Below are 12,552 nucleotides of genomic sequence, written 5' to 3' on the forward strand. Positions count from 1 at the left end.
GATTCCCTGTGCCTGGATAGCCGCCGGATGAAAGCCCAGCTGAGGTTTGTCAAATCTGGGTTAGTCACCACCAACCCCTCAGGTCTGAGGTGGTGGGAAAGCAGAGACTGTGGACCTAGAGAACTGGCCCCAGTCCCGGGGTGGGGTGCTGAGAGTCTGCCTTTGCCTGGCTTTCAGGGGCAGGGCTCCTGCCCGTCCCAGGATAAGGGAATTTTCTACCAGGTGCTGTCTCAGCATGTCTGCTCAAATCCCAAAGTTGTGGCTGCATGTTTCCGTGGGGGAAGAAAAAGCTGCAAAATGTATTTCCCTGCCTAGGACCTCTTGATTCTCACTCTCCAGTTAAGGTAGTTGAATGGACAGGAACATTGTACTAAAAAGGAAGGGAGGTTTAACATTAGGAAGTTTCTCCCTCCCCCCTTCACCTTCTTCTCTCTGTCTCATTCCTGTCCATGTCTCTCTGTGTCTCTGTCTCTGTGTGTCTCTCACCTCATGGGCCAAGCACTATGGTAGGCACAGGGGTAGTGACAGACAGTTAAGGGGTCAGGATCCCTGCCTCAGAGACAGACCTGCACACCAAATGTTAACACAGTTACTATAGACTTACAATGAGTCTGCCATAAGAGTGGGAAAGAGCTACAAGGAGGTAGAGGGAGTGGTGTTTGGAGAACTGCAATCTGCGAGGATGAGAAATCTCTGACTGGTTTTGCAGTGTTAGGCTCTAACTCATGCTCAATATACAGATTCTTAAGGACTTGTAGGAGTCCCAGAGGCCATCAAGCCCAGTGTGGGGAGACAATGCCAGAAGGAAATCACCCAGAACCACCAGGGTGGCCCAACACATCACCACGACTATGTCTCACTGGAATCATGGCTCTGATTCAATCCCTTATTTCTCCTGATGAGGAAACTGAGTCCCAGGAAGCAAGGCGACTCACTCAAATTCACAACCATAAGTGGTAACACCATGTCTGGAGCCACGACACCTGGCTTCAACCTCAGCAATTCTTCTGCCACATCATTACCTTGAAGGGACAAGTTTCAGTGAACATTTTATTTCTTGGGCTCTGGGAAGGCTTGTTTGCCATTTGTTGGTATCCACCTCACAGCTGTGGCAGCATGAAGCATGTGATGGCAGCAGGTGCAAATGCCTGAGACAACCCAGGCAGCAGGGCAGGGGCTTCAGGAAGAGCTTTCTGTGGAGGCCCCAAAGCTAAGAGGATGCCAGATTGTAGCAATGGTTCTCAATTCTGGCTGGATACTAGAATCATCTGGGGAGATTTTTGAAATAAAATTCCAGTACTGAGATTCCATTTCCAGATTTTCTGATTTATTTGGTCAGGAGTGGGGCCCCAGGCATTGGTAATTTCTAAAGCTCCCCAGCAGATGCTCATGTGAAGCCAATATTGAAAGCATATATTGGTAGGCTAGCCTGCTCCAGGATCCTAATAAAATTGGTTGGGATAATCCACATGTAGAATGGCATAGGGCAGTGGTTGTAAAGTTTTGAGTACGGTGTCTATAGCAGCACAGCTGCATGCCATGGGAACTTGTTATTTGTAAATCCTAGTCCCACCTCAGTCCTACTGAATCAGAAACTCAAAGGGTAGGGCCGAGGGGGTCTGTGGTTTAACAAGCCTCCTCCCCCCACCAGATGATTCTAATGTATTCTAAAGTTTAAGAATCACAGGCCAAAAATGATTGAGAAGATTCATCAGGAAGAAGGTTTAGATTCAAATTTTGTGAACCTAAAAAGAAAATAGAATGCAATTGAGTGGGTAAATGTACGCTATTTACAGTTGGTTTACAAAAAGAGTGCATTTTTTCTGAAATGTTATGAAACCAATATTGCCCCATACAATGAGGGCTACAAATTGAGAAAATGCAGTTTATCTTGCAGTGAAGAGCAAGAATGGTGAAATGGAATAAGCTTCAGCTTTGTATCGTAATGCTTAGGCTCCAGTCGCAGCTCAAGCCCGGAAAAGCTAAGTGACCTGGAACGAGTCCTTCACATTTGTTTGAGAATAAAATGAGAAAACCTAAAGCTCTTAGCCCCAGACCTAGCAATGAGCTCACAAAGATGTTAAATTTACATACATGTTACTCTCTCTCCTAGCCACTGGTCTTCTTGAGATGAAGGAACATCACCTTCAAACCTTCGCATCTAGCACATGGTAACTGCTTATTAAATTCTTGTTGACTTGAATAAACCTATATTAATGCAGCCTGATTTATTCTTGAAGTTCATAAGACTGTTTGCCTTATTTGAAATAGGGAAATGGATTAGAATAGAGGGGAACTTGATCTGGCTTTTCTTCTAGTATTGATTAACCATCCCCAAACTGTTATTGCAAAACAAGTGAACTAATGGTCAATGCAGGTGAGTTGCAGTTTGGGGATAGGGCTGGGGAAGCTTGCTTTACACATGAATTTTCATGACACCAGGGTTTCTGCCAAATAGGAAATCTATTTCAGACTGGACACCAAGCAGATGTTTAAAATATACCATGCACCATCCCCTAAAGAACTGTTAAAAATTTGATGTCTTTTTGTATTTTATACAAGCCTATATAAGGACTCTCCCCACCCCACTTTTTGCAAAAATGAGGAAATACACACTGCAACATCCTTTTCCATTTAGCAACATATGTCAATGTACCAATAGCTATGTAATACTATTCCAGACTATGGAGGTATCATTATTTATTCACCCCTTCCTCTACTGATGGACATTCAAGCACTTTCCAGTTTATATATATATATATATATATATATATATATATATACACACACACACCGTGCTTTTAAGAAAGCAGAAAGCTTGGATCCCATGGGAAGATCTCAATTACCAGAATCAGATACAAATGCAGATTCCTGATATATCCAGAGCTACAGCAAAATTCATGTACACCAGGCTTGTAGATTATGATAGAAAGAGGCAAAGTCTTCCTACAAAACCAACTGATCAAGGCTTTCAGATTTTTGAGCAAGTGCATAAACAAAGATTAAAACTTGGAGCCTGAATCAAGAAACGTACATGATAGTTCAGGCCATAACTAGTGAGACAAGAACAAGGTAGGATAAAGAGAAGCTCATCTAAATCAAACCACTTACGTTGAGAAAATGAGTAATTTATGTGAAACAGGTTGGAATGAGCAAAGAGTATCACATGTTAGCATCATTATCTCTCTAGGTCCCTCTGAGGATTTCTTTAGCATTGCCGGTGCCCAGACCACACTGCACGAGCTGTGGAAGGTTAAAAAAGAACAAAAGAAAACGCCGAAAACCCAGAAATCCAGCAATTACCTGGTTAGCTTCTCAGGCTTGTTCTGGTTTTGGGTGAAGGTATCGTCTCTCAGGAGCAACTAGAGACCCCGCTACCACCATGATGTTTGGACTGTGCACGTGAGTGCCTCGTTCCGATTTATAGAACCGCGTCCTCCTGTCCGGAGGCCCCTCCCCGGCCCCTCAGCACTAATCAAAAGGACCCAAAGCACAAGCGATCACAGCTGAGGGTCAGGGAGGGTGAAAGGCAGGCTCCTTAAGCAGGAGAGGAGGAGGACATTCCTTAGCTCCTGAAGACAGGAAAATATTTATAATGATGTAACGAAATAGTGCAATTAGTAGGCTAGGAAAAGACAACACTTCACTCAGCCTTAAAACTGAGGAATGCATTGGAGAAAACATGAACTCGAACTCGGATCACAGTTATCACTTTCTTATGAATTAAATTCACCTGTTGAGATTGACCGTTTGCCGTTAGAGCAAGAGTTGGAGTTTGAAAAGGGAATTGTTTTCAGGGGTTTGGAGGACAGGGCTGCTTCATGCTCCCCAAGTACTCATTATCAGGCTGCACTATTGTGCTGTGCCAAATGCTTCTCTCCTTACCTGTGGATCATTTATGGCTTGGAAACATCTTTTACCATTGAGGTATATGGGCATGAAATTCTCTCTTTCAATGTCATGAAAACTGCTTTGCTCACCTGACGCCAAGGCAGTGACTTTGGATCCTGTCAGAGCCCACAGCTCATCCTGTATTAATACCCCGTTAAGTCCTAGGAAGTGAAGGGTCCGTATTTATACCTCCTTATTGTTTCAAAACATTTTGAGATCATTTCATTCCCTTACTGGCCCTGTCAAAATGGTGTGCTCAATAACATTAATCCTATTTGAAAGACAGAAAAATTAAAATGTAGAAAATTGCAACATGAAGAATGTAAGTGGGGAAGCACAAGACAAGAGGCAGGCTTTGCAACCCGAAACAGTATGATCTTAAAGGATCTCTTTAATCTTTTTAATCTCTCTAGACTGTGGAGTCCTCATGTGATGAAGGAATTGAAATAGAATTGGTTGTTTAAAATTTTTTTTGGCTGCCATCTACACTAAGGAATACTTTGCAGTACAACACAACACACACATCTCTGTGTGTGTATTATATGATTATATGTGTATTTATGAGCTATTTCACAAAAATATATGGACCTTCACAATGTGCATTTCACTCTAATACTTTCTATATTCCATTCTATTCCAGTGCACTATTTTTTAAAAATTTTGGTTGTGACCTACTACATTGATTTCGTGACTCACTAATGGATTATAACTTATAAGTTTAAAAAACAGTGACCTTTATGATCACTAATGATCCTTCCAGCGTTTATGTGCTAGTCTGTCCCTGAGGTCAAGAAATCAGGGCCCTATGCCTGCCTGGTCTAGAATCCACTTCTCACTGCTCACGTGGTATGTTAGGGTAAGGATTTCTTCCTGAATGTTGAGTCCTGTATTCACTAGTGTACTGATCCAGTCTGGTGTGGTCCTGTAATCTTTCTGTGATTCATCTGGTCATTTATTTTGTTCATCAACACAAGTCTGGGTTTGAATCCAAGCTCCACTAGTTAACCACCATCCACACCACCCCCCAATCTTCAAACTCCTTGGGGACAAATAAGGTTGTTGTGAGGCTCAACCATAAATTCTGAAAGCCTTAGCACAATGCAACACATGGTAAGCATCAAATAAAGGGTATTTTTGTGACAGGCATACTAGATACTGAGCTGCCATTCGGGGTACAAGGAACTTCCTTAAGGGTTCTCTTGCTCATTTGCTTGCCCTTTTCATTTGGTAAACTGCTTTTTAAGTTTGGCAATACATCACAAATATTTTTCTGTCAGCAAATAGAGTTGTAGGAAATAATTTTGAATGGTTGGTTAGCATTACATTTTACAGTTGTACAATAATTTATTTCACCACTTCCTCCTTGTTTTTATGTGGCTCTAGCTTTTTATTTTGAAAAATTTTAATATCAATTTAATGCATGAACATTGAAATATGAAGTATTTAAGTAGAGAAGTTTTTCATTAGAAAAGTAAAAATCTTCCTCCCTGTCTACTCCCACCTCTTCCCATTCTTCAGAGATAACCTCTATTAATAATTTCTTGAGTGTGCTTTTAGATATTTTCTAATGCCTACACAAGCAATTTTGAATAAATTTGTATAATTATGCAAATAGGATCATACATACAAGTAGAAAAAAAGCTCTGCAATATACCTTCAAAAATTAGTGCATATTGGATATTTTGTTGTCATCACATATAGATCTATTATAATCTTTATATAGATGTATGCATTCCATTGTGTGGATAGACCGTGATTTATTTAACCCATATCCTGTTGCTCTAAATTCAGCATATCCTAAAAGCTGTTTCTGGAATTCTCTATCATAAACAATGTTGCAATGTGTGCTTGTACACTAGGACAACTAATGAAAATGGAATGGTTTTGTGCATTTAAACTTTTTATCTATATTGTTAAATTAACTTCCAGAAAGTTAATTTATGCTTTTAGCAACAGTGTATGAGAGTTTCTATATCCCTATTCTCTTCCTAAAGTCAGTCTTGTCAATGTTTGAATCTTTGCAATTTTTTCTTTTCCTCGTTTGGAGATATTAACAAGAATGTTTAATTAGCTCAGTAGAGGAAAGTAGGAGACATGTGGATAAGAGCAGTTAATGACCTTGTCCATCCTGGAATCATTTGGGGGAAGCTGCTCATGGAACACGTCAGTTTGGCTCCTAGGAGAAATTCAACACTGGCTGTTAGCTACCGGAAGGACACACTTCCTTCTGAAAGCTTGGGGCACCCTCCATGTGTTAGATGGTGAATTAAATGGCACACAATAAGTCTGGCAGCTCTGTCAAACATGGGCTATATTGACTCTGACATCATCGGTTTTACTTCCTCTCCTTTATTTCTCTGACTGAGAAGTAAACATAACACAACCGCCCTTTGTTGCCTAGGACTTGCCATATGAAGAACAGAAATCTGGGAGCACAAATGAAAATCAATACTTTTAACTTTTGCAATACAGATGCTGAAATTCTGTTATGAATAGCTTTGGGATGGTTCTCTTGGGCAAACTGGATTAACTTACTTGTCATCTCCAGGCAGGAAAAAACTCCCATCCCCATCATGGCCCTGTCCCCACAAGTCTGTAACCCTGGATTTTTTTTAAATCAACAAAGTAGGAATATCATTTTGGAGAAAACTAATATTATGTTTAAATGTAATGGAGCAATTGTTGGATAAGAATGGAATACCTATTTCCCAAAGCCCAAAAGACACTTGAAAAAAAAAAAGGAACTGATTAAACTGGTCAAGAAAACTAGAGCAAAATCAAACGATCAATTGATATCTATAGAAGCAAAAAGATCCATATTGTTTGGAAAGTTGCAATGGACCTTAGAAATAATTAAACCAAACATCCTAAGTTCATTTCATGGGTGAGGACACCGATATCCAAGAGGTTATGTGACTTTTCCCATGTAAGTTGAGGGCAGCACTAGAACTCAAACTTGACTCTCATGACTCCAAGCTTAGTGCCCTTTCTGCTACCCCACAGCCCCTCTTGGGATTGAGGAGATCGTGTAAATACAGAATGGTAAGAGAGAAGCACTGGTGGGTGGTAGAGGTGGGACCTGGAGACCAGGCAAAGAAGACCCAGCTGTCCAGAGAAAAGTGTCAAGGACAGGAGAGAAAGAGAGAAAAGAAGAAAGGGGGAAAAAAAGAAAGCAAATGACTAGGGTAGTGGGGAGCCAAAAAGCAAGAGTTGGTAACAAAGACAGATGGTTTACTGCCAAGGAACAAACCCTACCTTAATTTATAAAAAAGGTGAAATGCTGTTAATATGTTGTAGGTAAGTAATATTCTAAACATTAGAAGCAATCATTGTAGTCATGTGTGTCTTTTTTTTAATTTAAAATGTGTTCCTATGATAATAGCAGATAGGAATGACATGTCAAATTCTCAGCAGCTTTTACATGTTTGGTATTAAGAGAGAATTATTTTGATGCACAGCATTGTTCTTAAGTTTACTAAATAAAAGGTTGTATCGATTCCACTAAAATTAAATGGATACAAGACCCAGCTCGTTGTAAGTTTCCAGTGTTTATTGCACATTTTTATCACCTTCCCTGGTCGGTTCCCATTTCCTCTAAGAGCAGCACTCTGCTGAGCCCATGTTTCCATGGAACTCTGATTTTTCTTTTCTCTGTAATGACAAAACTCTTGTCTTGCTTCTGGACAATGGGACTACCATGGGCAGGTGCTGGGTGACACCCACCTTCAAGGAATATTTGATGAAAAGACTTCTATCTTCCTAGAGAAGTCGCTGACAGCCACTAATGCCAAAATCAATAGGAAAAAAATAACTGTAATTTGGGAAACTCTAGTACTTCAAACAGTGATACAGAAAAGATAGGAAACAATCTGCTCTGCTCAAAAAACAATGGTCACTTGCAACCAGGAGGGAAATTTGTTCTCCCTCAAAAGTTAGGTGGAACACTGGAGCTTGTCCTGGACTCAGAAAATTCTGTATCTTTGAGATGAAATTAAAAAAAATTAACAAAAAGATTCTTGTCAGTTCATATACCTGAAACAGAATTTTTGCTGGCAACTGGCCTCTCAGGAGAAAGAAGCCAACCTATGCCCAAGTTCCCTCTCACTGTTTACAGAGCACTTGCTGCTGGTAGCAGACAAGTAGTCGAGCAGCTTATTTAAATTTATTTAAACTTATTTAATATGGCTTTATTTAAATTTAAATAAATTTAAAATATGCCCCTATGGTGTGGGGATATTTTAAATTTCTTATTATTTTTTAATTCACCATCAGACATCTTTCAGTAGGTTATGCCATGGCAACCAATAGCCCCATAGTCTCAGTGGCTTCAAAGGCAAAGGTTCTTTTTTGTCGTTGTTGCTTGCATTGTCTGTCAGTTGTAGGTTGGCTTCATGGGTCTTTTTCATTCTGGAATCCAGGCTAAAAGCAGCCTCTGTCTGGAACACGCTGTCCTCTTGGTGGAAAAGCTGCCGTGTTCCTTAAAGCTTTCTGCTAGGAACTGGTACACTTGTGCTTCTGCTCACATTTCGCTGGCTTAAGGCAGTTGGGTGGCCGAGTTCTCATCAATAAGGCAGGGAAACATACTCCTCCAACAGTGAGGCTTTACAAGTCACGTGATGGTAGCTGAGGGCATAGTCCTTTAAGTGGCAAGGGCACACAATGCAATCTACCACAGCTGGATGTCTAAGTCCCAGAAACATTGTGTTTCTCCAAAATCAGAGTGGGGACCATGCCTTTAAAAATTTTTTGTGTGTGTGGTAACATATATATAACACAAAACTTCCCATTTTAACCATTTTTAAGTTAGTGTGGTATTAATTACATCCCAAATGTTATGCTATCATCACCACAATTCATTACCAAACCTATTCATCACCCCACACGGAAGGGATCATGCCTTTGCACGTGTCCTGGGTCTCAAGTCAACAGGCATTGGTATTAAATTATGATTTTAAAACTAGAGCTGGGGAAGCAGCATGGGGCCCGGCATGACGGCGGCAGCAGAGGGCTTACCTGCCATCGACCCGAGGACCTTGTTCCAGACGATGCTGCTGTGGAGACAGCTGAGGAAGCCAAAGAGCCTGCTGAGGCTGACATCAGTGATCTCTTCCGGGACATGTTCTCCAAAACGGCCACTTACCTAACTGGGGAACTGATGGCCACCAGCGAAGATTATAAGCTCCTGGAAAATATGAATAAACTAACCAGCTTGAAGTATCTTGAAATGAAAGATATGCTATAAACATTAGTAGAAACTTAAAGGACTTAAACCAGAAGTATGCTGGACTGCAGCCTTATCTGGATCAGATCAGCATAATTGAGGAGCAGGTAGCGGCTCTTGAGCAGGCAGCCTACAAGGTGGAAGCCAAGTACAAGAAGCTGGAAAAGCAGCGAAAAATTATTCCCATAGGATAAAGTCTTTTTTAATGAGGAAGAATGTTTTATAAGACCCAAATCCTGAGGCTGATGGAATTGTCAAAACTCCTCAAAAGGAGCAATGCCAGTCATCCCAGGAATATCCTAATATTGGAGTAAACTGTAAAACTATGGTTATTCTTGAACCTCCTTTGAAGCAGTATCTCTCAGAAACTCATACTTACAACTCTTTGCCTTCTACTTGAATGCTTCACCAACCATTCAGGACAAAGACTCTCTCAAAGTTCAGAACAAACAAACCTGGGCTTGGTAGTAGAATCAAATGAGAGGACCTATTTTTTACTGGTAGTGGTTGATTACTTCATTATTTCCTTAAATGACTGATCTTAAGTTATTGTAAATGGTTGTTTTTGCTATTAATGATGCTAATGTATTGTTAAGACTCTAAATTAAAAGAAAAAACAAATTTGTCCTTATGAATGTTAGTAATATACTTTTCTATAAAATTGCAAATAACATCTTAAAATAATTCCAGGCTGAGCCTTAGAGAGTGAGCAGATAGAGGAAAAGGAAATGTGATAGAGAAAAGACAAAAGACGAGATGTATATATATGTGCATGTGTGTGCGTGTGTTGGCTGGGGTGGGTGGTAGGTGCGAGCTGTCACTAATAAAGCATTTTATATAAAAACATACAACAACAACAAAAAACCTAGAGCTGGGCAAAAGGTCAGGCTTAATTGGGGTATGGTTTTCACTCTTTGAAACCCCATCACCCCCACCCATCTGCTCTCCATTTCTTACAATAGGTAGTAAATGTACGTGCCTACATTTCCCAAAATTGGGCAAGATGGCAAAGTCAGGAGAATGTCTTTCAGATGTTTTCCACAGAGCCGAAGCTTGGCTTTTTATATGTGGGAAAATTGTTAAATGAGGGATGTTTTGGTTTGCTAAAGCTACCAAAATGCAATATTCCAGAAATGGGTTGGCTTTTACAATGGGAATATATTAACTTACAATTTACAGTTCTTAGGCCATGAAAATGTCCAATTCAAGACATCAACAGGATGACACCTGCACTCTGAAGACAGGCTGCTGGCATCCGGAACACCCCTGTCACATGGGAAGGCACATGGCCGGCATCTGCTGGTCCTTTGCTCCCCGGTTTCCGTTGCTTTCAGCTTCTGGCTACACTGGCTTCCCTTCCGAGCTTCTGTGGGTTCTCTGCTAGCTTTTCTGGGGCTTTTCTCTTAATTTCATCTTTCAGCTTCTGTATGTATTTTATCCTCCTATAAAGGACTCCAGTAAGGACATTAATACCCACTTTGAATGGGCTGGGTCACATCTCAATAGAAATAACCTAATCAAAAGGCCCCATCACAGGGTCACATCTCAATAGAAATAACCTAATCAAAAGGCCCCATCACAGGGTCACATCTCAATAGAAATAACCTAATCAAAAGGCCCCATCACAACAGGTCTGCATCCACAAGAACGGTTGAAAAGAACGTAGCCTTTTCTGGGGGACATAACAGCTTCAAACTACACAAGGGATTTTTGAGTAGAGGCTATAAAAGAACAATCCAGGTTTGGACCATTTCTGAGCCAAATTTCCCTGTTTGGATGTTTAGATAAAACAAGGAGGAAAGGCAAGTCCAAAGATCAGGTACTTTTTTTTTTTTTATATCTTCATTTTATTGAGATATATTCACATACCACGCAGTCATGCAAAACAAATCATACATTCGACTGTTCACAGTACCATTACATAGTTGGATCAGGTACTTTTTTTTATGTTAAGATTGAGTCCATTTATTTTTTCTCATGAAAATCAACATCAGACATTAATGACTCTGAAGTGCAAGGCCAGCTCCAGGCAAAAGGCTTTCAGACGAGCTGTCCTGAACATTTCCTACCCACATCTTCAGGCGTCCAGTCCCCTCATTCTGCTCTGTGCCAGCGGATCCCCACCGCAGAACCCTGTCCAGGGCAGGAATCTACCAAATTCAGCAAAAACGTAGGAAGCGTGTGCTCAGGACCGGGCGCTGTGCCAGGCGGGGCGCTGAAGAGGGATTCCACACGGCCCCTCCACTAAGGAGCTAGAACCTCACAAGGGGAGGCAAACATGTCAACCGGAAATTACAGTAGAGTGATGGCTGCGAGGCTGAGATACCCAGAAAGAGCATTTAAAGAAGGGGAGGTGCCCTCCCCAGCCCCGAGGATCTGGGGGAAGGTGCGGATGTGTTGGACATCCTCACCTGGACTGGTGTTGATGTTGTCACAAACATTGGGACTGGAGGTTTGCTGTGCTGAGCCCTTGATCATGGGACTTGCCCTTATGAAGCTCATTACCACAAAGGAGAGTCTAAACTTGCATGTAGTTGTGCCTAAGAGTCTCCCCCTGAGTACCTCTTTGTTGCTCAGATGTGGCCCTCTCTCTCTCTAACTGAGCCATCTCGACAGGTGAACTTGCTGCCCTTCCCCCTACGTGGGACCCGACTCCCAGGGGTGTAAATCTCCCTGGCAATGCAGAATATGACTCCCGGGGATGAATGTGGACCCGGCATCGTGGGACTGAGAGTATCTTCTTGACCAAAAGGGGGATGCAAAATGAGACAAAATAGTTTCAGTGGCTGAGAGATTTCAAATGGAGTCGAGAGGTCACTCTGGTGGACATTCTTACGCACAATATAGATAACACCTCTTAGGTTTTAATGTATTGGAATAGCTAGAAGTAAATACCTGAAACTACCAAACTCCAACCCAGCAGCCTGGACTCCTGAAGACAATTATATAATAATGTAGATGACAAGGGGTGACAGTGTGATTGTGAAGACTTTGTGGATCACACCCCCTTTATCTAGTGTATGGAGGAGTAGAAAAATGGGGATAAAAACTAAAGGACAAATGGGGTGGGATGGGGGGATGATTTGGGTGTTCTTTTTTCACTTTTATTTTTTATTCTTGTTCTGATTCTTTCTGATGTAAGGAAAATGTTCAGAGATAGATGGTGGTGATGAACGCATAACTATGTTATCATACTGTGGACAGTGGATTGTATACCATGGATGATTGTATGGTGTGCGAATGTATTTCAATAAAACTGAATTTAATTAAAAAAATTTTCAAAAAAAAAAAAAAAGAAGGGGATGTGGAATTCAGTCTTACAAGATAGGGAAGAATTCCCAGAGAAAATGATGTGTAAACAGACCTGAGGCATAAGGCAGGGCCAGCCAGGTGAGGGGGAGGAGAGGAAATCCAGTCTTAGTTCTAAAAAGTATTTCTAA

General features: G+C 41.2%; 1 pseudogene; it reads left to right on the plus strand.

The window, feature by feature from the left end:
• The first annotated feature begins 8,879 nt into the window (after positions 1-8,879).
• LOC119543707 lies at positions 8,880-9,306 on the plus strand (annotated as a pseudogene).
• Positions 9,307-12,552: the final 3,246 nt, after the last annotated feature.

This window comes from Choloepus didactylus, chromosome 9 (genome assembly GCF_015220235.1).
Source record: "Choloepus didactylus isolate mChoDid1 chromosome 9, mChoDid1.pri, whole genome shotgun sequence".
Taxonomy (NCBI): Eukaryota; Metazoa; Chordata; class Mammalia; order Pilosa; family Megalonychidae; genus Choloepus; species Choloepus didactylus.